Source organism: Lipotes vexillifer, unplaced genomic scaffold (genome assembly GCF_000442215.2).
Source record: "Lipotes vexillifer unplaced genomic scaffold, Lipotes_vexillifer_v1.1 scaffold1023, whole genome shotgun sequence".
Taxonomy (NCBI): domain Eukaryota; kingdom Metazoa; phylum Chordata; class Mammalia; order Artiodactyla; family Lipotidae; genus Lipotes; species Lipotes vexillifer.
The window spans coordinates 561,365-576,183 of NW_006799713.1; the positions used below are offsets into that span (position 1 = coordinate 561,365).

The 14,819-nt window shown below is 39.3% G+C and overlaps 1 pseudogene; it reads right to left on the bottom strand.

The window, feature by feature from the left end:
* Window positions 1-8,565: 8,565 nt before the first annotated feature.
* LOC103075627 (mitochondrial inner membrane protease subunit 1 pseudogene) lies at window positions 8,566-9,110 on the bottom strand (annotated as a pseudogene).
* Window positions 9,111-14,819: the final 5,709 nt, after the last annotated feature.

Here is a 14,819-nt window from a genome sequence, read left to right on the forward strand (position 1 = left end):
AGTTCTATTTGTAGTTTTTTAAGGAACCTCCATACTGTTCTCCATAGTGGCTGTATCAATTTACATTCCCACCAAGAGAGTATGAGGGTTCCCTTTTCTCCACACCCTCTCCAGCATTTATTGTTTGTAGATTCTTTGATGATGGCCATTCTGACTGGTGTGAGATGATATCATATTGTAGTTTTGATTTGCATTTCTCTAATGATTAATGATGTTGACCATTATTTCATGTGTTTGTTGGCAATCTGTATATCTTCTTTCAAGAAATCTCTATTTAGGTCTTCTGCCCGTTTTTGGATTGGGTTGTTTGTTTCTTTAATATTGAGCTGCATGAGCTACTTATAAATTTTTGGGATTAATCCTTTGTCATTTGCTTCATTTGCAAATATATTCTCCGATTCTGAGGGTTGTCTTTTCATCTTGTTTATCGTATCCTTTGTTGTGCAAAGGCTTTGAAGTTTCATTAGGTCCCATTTGTTTATTTTTGTTTTTATTTCCATTTCTCTAGGAGGTGCATCAAAAAGGATCTTGCTGTGATTTATGTCATAGAGTGTTCTGCCTATGTTTTCCTCTAAGAGTTTGATAGTGTCTGGCCTTAACATTTAGGTCTTTAATCCATTTTGAGTTTATTTTTGTGTATGGTGTTAGGGAGTGTTCTAATTCCATTCTTTTACATGTAGCTGTCCAGTTTTTCCAACACCACTTATTGAAGAGACTGTCTTCTCCATTGTATAATCTTGCCTCCTTTATCAAAGATAAGGTAACCATACGTGCGTGGGTTTATCTCTGGGCTTTCTATCCTGCTCCATTGATCTATATTTCTGGTTTTGTGCCAATACCATACTGTCTTGATTACTGTAACTTTGTAGTACAGTCTGAAGTCACGGAGCATGATACCTCCAGCTCCATATTTCTTTCTCAAGATTGCTTTGGCTATTTGGGGTCTTTTGTGTTTTCATATAAATTGTGAAATATTTTGTTCTAGTTCTGTGAAAAATGCCATTGGTAATTTAATAGAGATTGCATTGAATCTGTAGATTGCTTTGGGTAGTAGAGTCATTTTCACAATGTTGATTCTTCCAATCCAAGAACATGGTATACCTCTCCATCTGTTTGTATCATCTTTAATTTATTTCATCAGTGTCTTATACCTTTCTGCATACAGGTCTTTTGCCTCCTTAGGTAGGTTTACTCCTTGGCATTTTATTCTTTTTGTTGCAGTGGTAAATGGGAGTGTTTCCTTTATTTCTCTTTTAGATTTTTCATCATTAATGTATAGGAAGGCAAGAGATTGCTGTGCATTAATTTTGTATCCTGCTACTTTACCAAATTCATTGATTAGCTCTAGTAGTTTTCTGGTGGCATCTTTAAGATTCTCTATGTATACTATCATGTCATCTGCAAATAGTGACAGCTTTACTTCTTCTTTTCCAATTTGGATTCATTTTATTTCTTTTTCTTCTCTGATTGCTGTGGCTAAAAATTCCAAAACTATATTGAATAATAGTGGTGAGAGTGGACAACTTTGTCTTGTTCCTGATCTTAGAGCAAGTGGTTTCAGAATTTACCATTGAGAATGATGTTGGCTGTGGGTTTCGTCATATATTGCCTTAATTATGTTTAGGTAAGTTCGCTCTATGCCTACTTTCTGGAGGTTTTTTTTTTATCATAAATGGGTGTTGAATTTTGTTGAAAGCTTTCTCTGCATCTATTGAGATGATCATATGGTTTTTCTCTTTCAACTTGTTAATATGGTGTATCACACCGATTGATTTGCGTATATTGAAGAATCCTTGCATTACTAGGATATACCCCACTTGGTAATAGTGTATGATCCTTTTAATGTGCTGTTGGATTCTGTTTGCTCGTATTTTGTTGAGGATGTCTGCATCTATGTTCATCAGTGATATTGGTCTGTAGTTTTCTTTTTTTGTGACATCTTTGTCTGGTTTTGGTATCAGGGTGATGGTGGCCTCGTGGAATCAGTTTGGGAGTGTTCCTCCCTCTGCTAAATTTTGGAAGAGTTTGAGAAGGATAAGTGTTAGATCTTCTCTAAATGTTTGATAGAATTTGCCTGTGATAATGTGGCGAGGCACATTGTCCCAGAACTTATAATTTAGATTATAATGCGTAGAATCAATGATGGAATGCTTTGATTTGAAACTGTTTGTACTGTAACTGCTCTTATTGCTAATCACTTGACTTGGCTTCTGTGAAATTGAGCTTTGCTTGCCAGCATAATGTGAACAGGAAAGTTCTGAAGTTCCAGGTGGCCGACCCGAGATGTTAAAATTAGCACAAACAACCTGTTTACCCTGGGATATAAAACAGCGCCTGTGTGAAGTCTCGGGGTCTCACCCTCCTTATGGGAGAGGCCCCGATCGATCGGTTTGTGTTTCTGTGCTTAATAAACGCCTATTATTAATATACTTTTGATCTACACTGGCTCTTGCTGTTCTTCCTTGGTGCTGGTTCCTCTCCAGGGGAGTTCGCTGGTGTGTGCGGGACCGCAACAATACATCTGGTCCTGGGCTTTTGTTTCTTGGAACATTTTTAATCACAGTTTCAATTTCAGTGCTTGTTATTTGTCTGTTCATATTTTCTATTTCTTCTTTGTTCACTCTCAGAAGGTTGTGCATTTCTAAGAATTTGTCCATTTCTTCCAGGGTGTCCATTTTATTGGCATATAGTTGCTTGTAGTAATCCCTCATGATCCTTTGTATTTCTGCAGTGTCAGTTGTTACTTCTCCTTTTTCATTTCTAATTCTATTGACTTGAGTCTTCTCCCTTCTTTTCTTGATGAGTCTGGCTAATGGTTTATCTATTTTGTTTATCTTCTCAAAGAACCAGCTTTTAGTTTTATTGATCTTTGCTATTGTTTCCTTCATTTCTTTTTCATTTATTTCTGATCTGATCTTTATGATTTCTTTCCTTCTGCTAACTCTGGGGTTTATTTGTTCTTCTTTCTCTAACTGCTTTAGTTGTAAGATTAGGTTGTTTATTTGAGATATTTCTAGTTTCTTAAGTTAGGCATGTATTGCTATAAACTTCCCTCTTAGAACTGCTTTTGCTGCATCTCATAGGTTTTGGGTCATCATGTTTTCATTGTCGTTTGTTTCTAGGTATTTTTTCATTTCCTCCTTGAGTTCTTCAGTGATCTCTTGTTATTAGGCAGTGTATTATTTAGCCTCCATGTGTTTGTTTTTCCTTTAATTGATATGTAGTCTCATAGCATTGTGGTCAGAAAAGATACTTGATACAATTTCAATTTTCTTAAATTTACCAAGGCTTGATTTATGACCCAAGATATGATCTATCCTGGAGAATGTTCCATAAGCACTTGAGAAGAAAGTGTATTCTGTGGTTTTTAGATGGAATGTCCTATAAATATCAATTAAGTCCATCTTGTTTAATGTGTCATTTAAGGCTTGTGTTTCCTTATTTATTTCCATTTTGGATGATCTGTCCATTGGTGAAAGTGGGATGTTAAAGTCCCCTAATATGATTGTGTTACTGTTGACTTCCCCTTTTATGGCTGTTAGTGTTTGCCTTAGGTATTGATTTGCTCCTATGTTGTGTGCATAAATATTTACAATTGTTAAATCTTCTTGGATTGATCCCTTGATCATTATGTAGTGTCCTTCTTGGTCTCTTGTAATAGTATTTGTTTTAAAGTCTATTTTTTCTGATGTGAGAATTGCTACTTCAGCTTTCTTTTGATTTCCATTTGCATGGAATACCTTTTTCTGTCCCCTCACTTTCAGTCTGTATGTGTCCCTAGGTCTGAAGTGGGTCTCTTTTAGACAGCATATATACGTGTCTTGTTTTTGTATCCATTTAGCCAGTGTATGTCTTTTGTTTAGAGCACTTAATCCATTTACACTTAAGGTAATTATCAATATGTATGTTCCGATAACAATTTTCTTAATTGTTTTGGGTTTGTTATTGTAGGTCTTTTCCTTCTCTTGTGTTTCCTGCCTAGAGTAGATCCTTTAGCATTTGTTGTAAAGCTGGCTTGGTGGGGCTGATTCTCTTAGCTTTTGCTTGTCTGTAAACGTTTTAATTTCTCTGTCAAATGAATGAGATCCTTGCTGGGTAGAGTAATCTTGGTTGCAGGTTTTTCCCTTTCATCACTTTCAGTATGTCCTGCCACTCCCTTCTGGCTTGGAGAGTTTCTGCTGAAAGATCAACTGTTAACCTTATGGGGATTCCCTTGTATGTTATTTGTTGTTTTTCCCTTGCTGCTTTTAATATTTTTTCTTTGTATTTAATTTTTTATCGTTTGATTAATATGTGTCGTGGTGAGTTTCTCCTTGGATTTATCCTATATGGGACTCTCTGTGCTTCCTGGACTTGATTAACTATTTCCTTTCCCACATTAGGGAAGTTTTCAACTATAATATCTTGAAGTATTTTCTCAGCCCCTTTCTTTTTCTTTTCTTCTTCTGGGACCCCTATAATTCTAATGTTGGTGTGTTTAATATTGTCCCAGAGGTCTCTGAGACTGTCCTCAATTCATTTCATTCTTTTTTCTTTATTATGCTCTGCAGTAGTTATTTCCACCGTTTTATCTTCCAGGTCACTTATCCATTTTTCTGCCTCAGTTCTTCTGCTATTGATCCCTTCTAGAGACTTTTTAATTTCATGTATTTTGTTGTTCTTGATTGTTTGTTTGCTCGTTACTTCTTCTAGGTCCTTGTTAAACGTTTCTTTTATTTTCTCCATTCTATTTCCAAGATTTTGGATCATCTTTACTATCATTATTCTGAATTCTTTTTCAGGTAGACTGCCTATTTCCTGTTCACTTGTTAGGTCTGGTGGGTTTTTACCTTGCTCCTTCATCAGCTGTGTGTTTCTTTGTCTTCTCATTTTGCTTAACTTACTGTGTTTGGGTTCTCCTTTTCACAGGCTGCTGTTTCGTAGTTCCTGTTGTTTTTGGTGTCTGCCCCCAGTGGCTAAGTTTGGTTCAATGGGTTGTGTAGGCTTCCTGGTGGAGGGGACAAGTGCCTGTGCTCTGGTGGATGAGGCTGTATCCTGTCTTTCTTGTGGACAGGTCCACGTCTGGCGGTGTGTTTTGGGGTGTTTGTGACCTTATTATGAGTTTAGACAGCCTCTCTGCTAAGGGGTGGGGTTGTATTCCTGTCTTGCTAGTTGTTTGTCATAGGGTGTCCAGCACTGTAGCTTGCTTGTCGTTGAGTGGAGCTGGGTCTTGACGTTGAGATGGAGATCTCTGGGGTTTTTTGCCGTTGGATATTACGTGGAGCTGGGAGGTATCTGGTGGACCAATGTCCTGAACTTGGCTCTCCCACCTCAGAGGCACAGCCCTGACACCTGGTTGGAGCACCAACAGCATGTCATCTACATGGCTCAGCATAAAAGGGAGAAAAAAAGAAAGAAAGAAAGAAGATAAAATAAAATAAAATAAAATAAAAACGTTATTAAAATAAAAAACAAAAACCAATTATTAAAAAAATAATTTTTAAGTAATTAAAAATAAGAAATAAGAGGCCAACCAAACCAAAAAAGAATCCCACCAATGATAACAAGTGCTAAAGATTATACTAAAAAAAAAAAACAATAGACAGATAGAACCCTAGGACAAATGGTAAAAGTAAAGCTACACAGACAAAATCACACACAGAAGTATACACATACACACTCACAAAAAGGGAAAAATGGAAAATATATATATATATCCTTGCCGCCAAAGTCCACCTCCTCAATTTGTGATCATTCGTTGTCTCTTCAGGTATTCCACAGATGCAGGGTACATCAGGTTCACTGTGGGGATTTAATCTGCTGCTCCTGAGGCTTCTGGGAGATATTTCCCTTTCTCTTGTTTGTTGACACAGCTCCTGGGATTCAGCTTTGGATTTGGTCTTGACTCTGCATATAGGTCACCTGAGGGCATGTGTTCTTCGCTCAGACAGGACGGGGTTAAAGGAGCAGCTGATTTGGGGGCTCTGGCTCAGTCAGGCCAGGGGGAGGGAGGGGTACGGAATGCGAGGCAATCCTGCCGCTGCAGAGGCCGGTGGGACGTTGCAGCAGCCTGAGGCGTGCCGTGTGCTCTCCCGGGGAAGTTGTTCCTGGATCACGGGACTCTGGCAGTGGCGGGCTGCACAGGCTCCCGAGAGGGGAGGTGTGAATAGTGACCTGTGCTCGCACACAGTCTAGGTGGTGGCAGCAGCAGCCTTAGCGTTTCACACCCGTCTCTGGGGTCCGCGCTGTTAGCCACGGCTCGTGCCCGTCTCTGGAGCTTCTTTAAGCAGCGCTCTTTATCCTCTTTCCTCCCGCACCAGGAAACAAAGAGGCAACAAAAAGTCTCTTGCCTCTTCGGCAGCTCCAGACTTTTTCCCGGACTCTCTCCCGGCTAGCCGTGGAGCACTAGCCCCCTTCAGGCTGTGTTCACACAGCCAACCCCAGTCCTCTCCCTGGGATCCGACCTCCGAAGCCCCAGCCTCAGCTCCCAACCCCCGCCCACCCCGGTGGGTGAGCAGACAAGCCTTTCGGGCTGGTGAGTGCTGGTCGGTACCGATCCTCTGCGGGAATCTCTCCACTTTGCCCTCCGCAGCCCTGTTGCTGCGCTCTCCTCCGTGGCTCCAAAGCTTCCCCCCTCCGCCAGCTGCAGTCTCCGCCGGCGAAGGGGCTTCCTAGTGTGTGGAAACCTTTCCTCCTTCACAGCTCCCTCCCACTGGTGCAGGTCCCGTCCCTATTCTTTCTGTTTTTTCTTTTTTCTTTTGCCCTACCCAGGTACGTGGGGACTTTCTTGCCTTTTGGTAGGTCTGAGGTCTTCTGCCAGCATTCAGTAGGTGTTCTATAGGAGTTGTTCCACGTGTAGATGTATTTCTGATGTATTTGTGGGGAGGAAGGTGATCTCCGCGTCTTACTCTTCCGCCATCTTGAAGCTCCTCCTCCTGGTTGTGTTTTAGTTCATGTATCTGGGCCTTTCATACCAGTGAATCTCCATCTGTTACTTCTTTATTTGCATCTCCTCTTGGCCACTAGTACATAATCTCAAGTCATTTTTTTGAGTAGAGTGTATCGGTTGTACACCTTCTGAAGATTTGCATATTTGATTTTCCTGTTATCTCTATATGAAAGGACACCTTACTGAGTTATAAAACTCAGTATTATGTTCTATACTGTGTTATGTTCATTACTGAGTGTTATAGCTATTTCCCTTAACAATTAATGATTCCCTTTTTTTTTTTGGCATTTAATATTGCAAAGAAGCTGTCTGACTCCAGTCTGTTTTTTAAAATAATTTTTCCTCATAGATAACCTGGAGGACTGGATGTTGTTGGATAATGTTATCAATTCAATCATTCAGTAGCCTGAATAGGGTAGGGAGGGAACGGGGTAACATGTGGGTCAGGAAGGGGGGAAATTTATACGTTTGTCTCAGAAGTTGTGTTTCCACTCTTTGCTGAAATTATTGTACCTGAGGCCAGATATTTTAAATTTGGCATTTTGTTTAGCCCGACCACTAACTCCAGGTACACAAGGTGGGTATAGCTTTCTCTAGGATCTCCCCCAGAGATTTTACCCTCCAGACTGGGATAGTGACTTGTCATTTTGGAGGCCTGTCCCTCTACAATGTTCCCAATTATTTCTATTGTAATTTGGGAATGCATTTTAATGTATCGGGAGGAAATGGCCAGGAAGGTAAAATTTTGGACGAGAGAAAGCTTGAAGAGAGCTTCATGGGCCTCCCTGCTCCATATATGCTACAGTTAGGGCCCATACAAATGTGCCTTCACAAGGAGTGGCCTTCACCTTTCTCCACCATCCTTCCTGCTCTGTCAGAGTGGGATTGAGGGTCCTGCCTCCTTCCCCATTTCAGGAAATGTTTCTCCAGGTCAAAATGCGTCCACTCTGCTATCAAGAACCCAGGCGCAGCAAGCTGAGTTGCTGCACAGTTTTCTGCTGTACCCAGGGCTTGCTTTTCCCACCTGCCCCAGCCTCTGAATCCACAGATACATCCATTGCTGCACTCACCTCTGGCCCTCATCCCTCATTATTAGGGATTGCTGGTGAAACTTGTCAAGATTTGCTTTACTCTCTTCCTGTAACCCTGTACTTCCAGGGAAAACTGAATTGGTTTTTAGTGAGATCTTCTGATCCTGTTTATCCTTTTACCTTATAGGTCAGATAATCTTCCTTGTTTGTTGACAATATGCCTTACTTTCAGTACTGAGGAATTGTTTCCTATATTTTACTTTTATGATTTTGTCTGTGTCTGGGAAGAGATTTGAAACTAGTTGTTCCACTGTTACCTTCCCTAGAATTTAAAAGATTAAGAAGAATTTTTACATAAATTGCAGTTCATCTCCTTCTTAAGAATAAGAAAGATTTCTTTTCAAATTCTTCTCAGCATGTGGCTTAGTGCATTCATTTTCAATTGATTTATATTAGCTTTCTTTAGACTTGCCCCCCTCCCCCAATTTGGGAGTACTTGGTTTTTATATTTTTGAATAGTATTTTATTGGTAAGTATATGATTTCAGTGACAATAATAAATTCACTTGAACAGGAGACAATAAGAAAGTCAAAGAATAAATGCTTATTACTCATTGTAAAATCTGTGTCCATTACAGCCTTCAGGTAGAAATCCAGATCACTCAGAGGCCAAATCTTAAAGAAGACACATCCTCTTATTAGTCTACATGGAATAGGTCCAAAGTACCTGCAATCTGTAGAATTGTGTAGATTACCACCTTCTAACCAAGCATGATCCATTGGCACATAATTATAGCTTTTAAAGAAACCTGATGGACTATTGCTGAGGATTTTGTCTCCTTTCAAACCAATTACTCTTTTACAAATATTTGATTTCGGATCACTTGGGCTTTTTGCAATCACAGTGTCACCTTTTTGGATGTCATAAAAATGTCAATTAAGATTCTCTGCAAATTTGCAAATATTTTAACATCTGAATTTTGAATTGTAGGCTCCATTGATAGTCCAGAATACATGACAGCACCACCAACATGTTCAAAAACACAATGAGCTACACAGTTATACTGAACAGTATAGCCAACAGTTGAAGCGTTTTTTTCCCAGAAGACCATGAAGCAGAGACTTCATGTAGACTCTGCCACCATTGGCCATAACTCTATTCTGCAATACATTCAATTTTTTAAGTAGTTGCAGGGCTTCTAAAAATAAATATCTAAAACATGTCTCAAAACATATATGGATGATGTGTATTTTCAGGATTTCTCTGGCCCCAAAGAAACCCAGGAGTCTCTCTTCCAGGACTCAGATGGTCCTTTCTCAGGAGGCTGGTCCTCCACAATGCTCTAACCATGATAGCTCTGAAGAGGTTAGTTGTGTGCCTGAGGGAAAGGAGAGATATTACAGTGAGTAGGCATGTTTGCAACCACGCTTCTCCGTGGGCCACTTGTTGGGGCTGATGGATGGCAGAACCATCAGTAAAGTGCTTGGCCTCACTGCCCTCCATACTCGCAGGGTTCCAGGCCACACCTCCTACTCATTTACAGACACAATTTGTTTTGTAGATTATCTCTGGCAAAATTTTATCTCCCTGGCTTCCCTGTGCCCTTGAGATTGCTATTGGATATGTTCTCCCATCCATCATGTAATTAATATCCAAAAAGGGAAACAAATCTGAAATACAATTGGGAAGATATATCTACTGCAAATAATAATATAATATAGAAGCAAATATAAAAGATTTTTGGATTATCTTTGCTGCTGTACATCATTGTTAGCGTAGATGATGTGTTAGCTCTAACAGTGTTGACTTGTGCATTATTCTATAATTCTTCGCCCCTATTTCTGAAGTAAATTCCTTACTAAAATGATTTCATGTACCGGCAGTAACATTTCAGCTGCTTTCAACACGGCACCTTAGCTGTCTTTCTGAGTGTTATCTTTTAACCATTCCTCCCAAATGAAATTTAGATTTTGAATGTTATTATATTTACATCATTTTAAAGCTTTTTTCTATAAAATGTAAGCATTCTAACTTATTTTGTAAGGAATTAGGAGTGGGGTCTTAGTTTAGAACATTTCTATTTCTTTCTGACATTTAGTAAGCTGTTACAGAAAACTGATGAGGGTAGCTTACTGTCTTCAAGTTACATCAGTTATTTAGTGAATTGAATGAGAATACATTAAGCTTAATTTTAGAATGTTCCTTCTTATAAATGTATCATGTACGTCATAGAGACTTAGCAGCCCCACTAATGTGGGAAGTCAGATATCACTCCCTTTGCGGGGTCAGGTTTAATTGAATCTTTGAGAGGGAAGTAGGGGACCACTAAAGAAAACTCCAAGTGATTCATGTAGCAGTATTTATAAACCTCTGAGTCAGTAATGATTCAGCACTGAAGCACAGTTCTGAGGATGCTGCTTGGTTAAAGAGACAGTGGTGTGAAATTAAAGCTGAGACCACTTGTAGTTCTTATTTGTGGATATGTGGCATTACGAGCAGGCAAAACATTTGGCCCAAGACCCTTTTCACTCCAGGTTCATCTGTGTAATTCTTTATGAACTTGAGAAGCAAATTTAAACTATTCCTCCCAGTTGCTTTTTGAAAAATAATACAAACAGAAAAAAAGGTATCTTGTGTAAGTTTATTTGAAAGTAAAATTTGGGTCTAATTATATTAAAAAATACTACTAGCATTTCTTGAATACTTTATACCAACTGTATTACAACTATTCTGTTTGTCTTATAATACCCATTTTACAAATGATGAAACTGAGGCTTAGAGATGTTAAAAGCTTGCTGAAAGTAATATAGCTAATAAAAAATTTTCAGTCAAGATTCAAACTCAGATACTTGCTTTCAGACAGACCAAAGTTCCCCATACCATGCTGTCTCCTGTGCAGGAAAGAAGTGAAGCACCATGTCAAATGAGCCAAACTGCCAAATTCAACCTGGGTTAAAAGTAAACTTCCTAAAATTTTAATCACTGAATAATGGAGAGAACATCAGGAATCATTCTGAAATTTTGGAAGGGAAGAGCATGATGTAAATGAAGACAACACTTCTCTGTCTTTGGTTTGATATTGGTAAAATTATGATCTTCAATTTTCATTGTTTTTCCTTTTGAATTTTAAAGACAGATTCAGGGCAACTTTGTCATATTTGTGATGATTGCTATGAGTGTATCTGAGAATTTTTCTTTTAGAATGACATTGGATTATGATGAGTTTCCCCAGTAGAATATGTGAGGGACCAAACTTATGACATCAGTTGGCAATGTGGGGACAGATCCATCAGGCTCAGCAATGCTTGGCAATGCAGTGTGTTCTTCCAGCCTCCCAGGACTGGATTCTGTATTATGTAGCCCCCATCCCTCCAGGTGAAATCTGGTTCCTTGAATGACTGGACCATTTCCATTGCTGGTCAAGATGTATTTGCAGAGTGAGAGGTGATGGCAGAAATGTATACTTTCAGCACGGACAGTTCTTAGTAGTATGGGGGTGGGGAGGCTTCCCTGGTGGTCCTGTGGTTAAGACTCCGTGCTTCCACTGTAAAGGGCACGGGGTCGATCCCTGTTTGGGGAACTAAGATCCCGCATGCCCTGCAGCGTGGCCACACACCCACACCCACACAAAGTACAGAGAGGAAGCCATAGAGAACAGAGGTCCCCACACATTTGAATTCACAGAGTTATACATCTTACATTCATCATACATTAAATTATTTGGGGGGGGTCATAGGGTCGTCAACGTTTTATTTTTCAAGTAAGAATATTAAAAAAAACTCTGCCATCTGCTATCATTTCATAAGAGAAAGGCTATTTTAAGCTATAAAGAGGAAGGACATAGTATCAGGATAAAGAAAAATTGTCTAAATGGAATAGATTTAGCTTCACTAAAAACTCACTTTATTGTATAAATGGAATAGATTTAGCTTCACTAAAAACTCACTTTATTGTATTAATCTTTTTAAAAATTAATTAATTTATTTATTTTTGGCTGTGTTGGGTCTTCATTGCTGTGCATGGGCTTTCTCTAGTTGCAGCGAGTGGGGGCTACTCTTTGTTGCAGGGCAGGGGATTCTCATTGCGGTGGCTTCTCTTGTTGTGGAGCACGGGCTCTAGGCATGTGGGCTTCAGTAGTTGTTGTTCGTGGGCTCTAGAACACAGGATCAGTAGTTGTGGTGCATGGGCTTAGTTGCTCCGCGGCATGTGGGATCTTCCCGGACCAGGGATCGAAACTGTGCCCTCTGCATTGACAGGAGGATTCTTAACCACTGTGCCACCATGGAAGTCCCTGTGTTAATCTTAATACAATAATTTTTCCTGAGCCTGATGGAAATTAAGTCATGGGTCAGAACTACCTATGGACCACTGTCAGACAACCCCAAAATGTGGAGCATTTGGAAGCCACACGAGTCCTAGAACTCTGGCTCACACACCAGACCTGAGGGAAATCTTGGGGAAAAAAGTGCCCTAAATAAAGAAGCCCAGAACAGGGTCTTATACATGCTGTGTACTCAAAACTCTTCTGTTGTTGAAACTGAAGAGGGATGAATATTTGCCAAGTGCCAGGATTGAATCTAGGGAGTGGCTAGCAGAGGACAGAGAGGACTCTGGTCTACCTTCAGGGCACCCACCCCTTTTACCCCACTGGGGTAACGCATTAGGGGTGAGGATGCAATGTGAGACTCAGATGGTCCTGGTGGAGGACCAGGGTGGAAGGATGGCCTGAGGCCGTGCTTCACCAGTAGGGATGGAACATATCCTCAGAGGGGCCCCAGGGGACCTCCATTCTGCTCTCTGCCTGGTGGGCCCTGTGATGCTTCTTGCTGGGTTCACTTTGGCCTAAGGGAGAGTGTGCAGTGTGGTAAGGGGATCACCAGCTTTCAAAACAAAACCCTTGTTGGAATCTTTATAAGTGAACTTAATACCTACAGGCACCCTTCTTTTAAGATTAACTGCACCTAAGGGATCTACCAAAGCATAAACATGGCCACCTACACTAAATACAGGAACAAAAATATAAAAGTGATATAATAAAAGTAATTATTAAAATAACCTAGTATAAAGTTAAGGTTTATGTATCATTTTTAAAGAAGATTTCTAATGGTGTTTGCCTCATATATTTAGCTTTTTAGATATTTGGTACCTACAGATTTGTGACTGTTACATCCTTTTAATAAATGGTGCCTTTATGTTTTGTAACCTTCCTCTTGCCCTGATTAATACTTTTAATCTTAAATGCTGCTTTGCTAATTATAATTGTATGCTGCTTTTCCTCCTTTCCTTTTCTAAAAAAAAAATGTATTTTCCTGATATCTGTTTGCATACTTCTTTCTTTCCAACATTAAAAAAAAACTTTTGTTTTCAGTGTGTTTTGAAAATAGACACATCTACTTTTTTAAAAAATCCAATCTGACAGTCTTTGTCTTTGAAAGATGAATCCAATCCATTCGCATTTAACTGAAAACAGATATATTTGATTTTATTTCTTTCATTTTACCGCATGCATATTATTTATATTATGTTGTTTTTCCTTCCCCCACCCCTTAGTTTTGGTGGGTTGATCAAAGTACTATTAATTGTCTATCTTTTCCTTATTAAATTTAGAGGTTCTATCACATTTCCCCACTCTTCTAGGTATTACTCTCCCATTTTGTTTATTTCTATTGAACCACTTCTTTCTCTGCTATCAATATGAAAATAAGGTATCGATCATATCTCTCCATGGAAGTGTTTTATTTTCTCTCTGTCCTCTTTCACCTTTATAATGTTTTCATTTCCCTACTTGTTTCTCAGGTGAAACCTTAGGAAAACTTCCACTTCCCTTCTCTACTTGCTCCTTCCTCCCTTCCCAAGGATTTATGAGATCATTTAATACTTTTAGGCTTTTTTAGGTTTTCCCCTGTAGGTTGTTTCTTCTCTTTATATGATCATTGTTTAGCACTTATATTACAAATTCCCAGACATCCTACCATTTTCAATTTAGGTTTAAGTGGAAAATTAAGTATATCTAAGTGGAAAACTGTACACACACACACATATGCAGAGAGACAGAGACTCATGTTCATATTATTTCCTCACCTCTTTGTGCCCTACTGGGGACTCTGTTTTGATTATCTTGTTGTCTTGGCGTCCTTCCTGAAGCATTACCTTAGATGGAATATGTGGGTGATGTAAGTCCTGGATTCCTGCATATTTGCCACTCCCTCTCTCACCCTGACAGCTGGCTTTCTCAGTGGGGATAGGACTTGGGGTTGGCATCCTCCTCCCTCAGTGCTCTATGGGGGTAATTCTTCTGCGTAGTGCCTCAGTCCTATTTGTGTTGGCCCTTTCCTTTGTATGTAACACAGTTTTTATGTGTGACAGCCTATACATTTTCTTTATGCTTGAATTTAGGAATTCTGCCTGGATATGCCCAACTGGGTTTTTAAAAATTGTTTTCCTCATCAATTATGCCTGGAACTCAATGAGCACTTTAAATTTGTAGACTTGAGTCTTTCTTCAAAAAAGGGAAAATTTCTTCTGTTATTTCCTTAATTAATGCATTCCTACATCTGTTCCCTTTCCCTCCCTTGGAAATTTCATTATTCACATGTTGGGTCTATGCATCTGTGCTTCAAGCCCTTTTTAAACATTTCTCTTATGATTTCCATCTCTTTGTGTTTTTACTTTCTGTGTTGAGATATGTTTTGCTTGATCATACAGTTCCAAATTCAATCCCCAACAGAAAATAGAAGCTCCTTCTATTCCATCTGTGGAATTTGTAAAGTTAAAAAAGAAAACAAAACAAGAAAAAACTCTTTGAATTCCAGAGTCTGTTTTTTTTTCCTTTTCATATATTAGAAGTGAATTTCTTTGAG